We start from the raw sequence: 3,663 nt of genomic DNA on the forward strand, positions 1-3,663 counted from the left end.
GAAAATAACAACTCTTTTGAAATTATCTTTCTATATTCTTTCCTTTTTTTGTAAGAGATTTGCTTTAACCAATGTCTAACGCACCTTCTGGCATTTCCGGAGGTTGTGTGCATGAGTTTCTACAACCCATCTTTTTATACTCAAGTAGGCAGACATAAAAATTGCCTCTGAATATCTCGTAATATAAATCGTAATTTTGAGTGTCGGTTTATAAGATTCTTGACGCATCCGAATCATTCCTACCCAATGAAATATTGAGTCTGAATTTTGACACAAGACTAACATTTTGAGGTAGAGGTTAAATCGATTAAATTGATCCCGTGATGATCAGCTGGTCCTTTTTTTATTGACCTCGATAAGATGAAATGCTAAGTCTCACCTCGGCAAAATTTGAATTCAGAACGGAATAATTACCGCTATGCATTTTGCCCGGCGTGCTAATGCCTCCGCCATTTTGACGCCTTTAACTAATACCATATTCGTTTCAAATTTGCGCCCATGAGCAGCATTTTAGGAGAAGGGTAGTCGATTAAATGGATACCAGTGATTAACTGGTACTTATTTAACGGACATCGAAATGATAAAAGGCAGAGTTGAGCTCGGCGGAGTTTGAATTCAGAGCGTAAAACCAGACGAAATGCCGCTAGGCATTTTTCAGCCAGTGCGCTATTGATTCCGCCAGCTCGCAGCCTTAGGCCAATGAAATATCCGTTTCACACAAGGAGAACAATTTCCTGGAGGAGTTAAGTTGTGAATATCGACCCTAATGTTCAACTGGTCCATATTTTATCGACATTAAAGATTAAAATGTAAATTTAACCTCGGCGAAATTTGAACTCAGAACTGTGATACTTCGTATTTCAAGAAATCTTCAGCTAATTGTGCACTAGTATATCAATTGTCGGTTGTCATGTAGCTGCATGTGCCGAAGTTTGGCACAGCCAGACGCAGCGTAATTTCACGTGGCTTATTGGAAAGCTAGAACGGACCATCAAGTTGTTTTCCTTGGTACACTTCCATATTGCATATGTAATTAGTTTTAGTGCCACATAAGCAGTACAGCTTTATTCCATATTTAGCTGGTTTCAGAGGCACGTAGTGCACACATCCAGATGTGACTCGCAAAGCTTCAAGAGCTTCATCGAGAGTCAAAGTCTCTTTAGGATTGTTGATCCGACGAAAAGCTGCTAACACCCTTTCAAAAATGTCTCGAACTGTAGCTAGGCGGTTGGGTGCACACCGCTAATCACTTGTAGCACTGTCATTGAAAGGCACTTGACATGAGAAAATTTTGAAGCGTCTGTAAGACATCAACAGATCGCAAGAAGTCCCTCCCACTTCCATCCGATTTCAGAGGACATCAGTTTCGTGACAAGAACCTTGCTGAGCCGCAGAGATAACTATGATTCCTCAAACAGCTGAAATTTCGAGACTGGTTATTTAAGTAGCATTGTATTAGGACTTGTATCGCTCCTTGTCCTCCCTTCTGAAATCTTTGTTTTCTATGATCAGGAATTTCGTTTATCCAAATTTGGGGTTTAAACAGGCCAAAGATTTCCAATCGAGTTTTACATTCCTTGCAATGCCCATTGGATCCGGTTTTCCTGTTACTATGTTCTTGGCTCCACGCTGCACATTGACACGAAAAGGGGGATCCTTCCACTCAGCTCCTGACTTTGCGTGCATGACACCTTCTGCAGCATCACTTTCGCTATTCTCATCAGAACTTGACAACTCTTGCTCTGACACGGAGTCAAGCTCATCTTTCTCAATCAATTATTCTTCGGATGCAGAATCACTTAACTCATTCTCAAAGTCAGAAAGATCTGAATCGCGTTTCATCAATCCTAGCACACGTTTCGATGCCATTTTTGAACCTGAGAAAATAAAAAGTAAAAAGTAAAATAATATAACATTCAGAGTCTAAATGGGTCAAAGTCACAGACATAAATCCTGGAGAACACTGGAGAACCACTGCAGAAAAAACATTTCCAATTTACCACTCGCTTATCCGTCTAAGAGGGACAACTAGAGAAAAGGATAGACAAGTGCAACTAACAGCGCAAAAATTATGGCGAAAAATGTACCTTCATATGTCAAAATGACACATTTCGACCCGATAAAGGTTACTTTTTTATTGTTTCAGTCATTTGACTGTGGCCATGCTGGAGCACCGCCTTTAGTCGAGCAAATCGACTCCAGGACTTATTCTTTGAAAGCCTAGTACTTATTCTATCGGTGTATTTTGCCGAACCGCAAAGTTACGGCGACGTAAAAACACCAGCGTCAGTTGTCGAGCGATGTTGGGGGGACAAACACAGACACACAAAAATATACACACACATACATACACATGCACACACATACACACACACACACACACATATATATATATATATATATATATATATATATATATATATATATATACATATACATATATACGTTGGGCTTCTTTCAGTTTCCGTCTACCAAATCTACTCACAAGGCTTTGGTCATCCCGAAGCTATAGTAAAAGACACCCAAGGTGCCATGCAGGGTGTGACTGAACTCGGAACCATGTGGTTAGTAAGCGAGCTACTTATCACACAGCCATTCCTGCGCCTAAGCGAGAATTTTTTTTTTTTTATAGTAAACTGTAATGAAAAGCAGATCAAATATCTTTCAAATAGATTTGAACTTCTCTTACGTTAGTATATACTGAATCATTGCTTCGTGCATCATCTTACGCGTATGTATGTATATTTATACATTCATGGATATTCATTTGAGATCCAGTTCAATGTATTGATCATTTGATCTGATATGGTGCAATGATATGCTACACATTATACACACATATACACATATCTTTCTGGTTTTACTTGTTTCAGTCATTTGATTGCAGCAATGCGGGTGGTACCACCTTGTAGTTTTTCTGTAGAACAAATCAAACTCGAGACATATTTTTAAGGCCTAGTACTTATTCCATCGAGTTTTTTCGCCAAACCACTATGCTACAGGGACGAAAATACACCAACGCCGGTTGTTGTCAAGCGGTGGTGAGGAACAAACAAACTGTATGCGGTTACTAACGCAAAAAATGTCTTAGTTTTGTGTATGTTTTATTTTCATTTTTAGCTTTCGTTTATTTAAGGGGATATCTTTTATAACATCCCTGGAGGAGAAATAACGTTTCTAGTATATTCCGTTTTCTGATCCTATCACTTGTTACATATATACTTGTATACACACAGACACACACACATACATACATACATACATACAAACATACATACATACATACGCCGAGCATCTTTCATCCGAAAGGCTTTGGTCGACCCAAGAACATCTGTCCAAAATGCCATGCAGCAGGACTGAACCCGAAAACATGTGATTGAGAAGCAAACTTCTTACCACACGGCCATGCCAGCACCTATGTATTCGGAATATGAGCAAAATTAAGAGACTGAACCATCAGACAAATAGACAAATACAAATGCAGTGAGAGGAGAAATGCAAATATAGAACGCAGCAAAGAAGATGAAAATACAATACATATGCATAAAATAGGACAGACGGAGAGAGCCGGAGAGAGGCTGGAAGAGACGGAGAAATAATAATGTAGGATCGTGTGCATGAATGAATGAGAGAGGAAGAGAGAAAGAGAGAGAGAGAGAGAGA

Source organism: Octopus bimaculoides, chromosome 13 (assembly GCF_001194135.2).
Source record: "Octopus bimaculoides isolate UCB-OBI-ISO-001 chromosome 13, ASM119413v2, whole genome shotgun sequence".
Classification (NCBI taxonomy): Eukaryota; Metazoa; Mollusca; class Cephalopoda; order Octopoda; family Octopodidae; genus Octopus; species Octopus bimaculoides.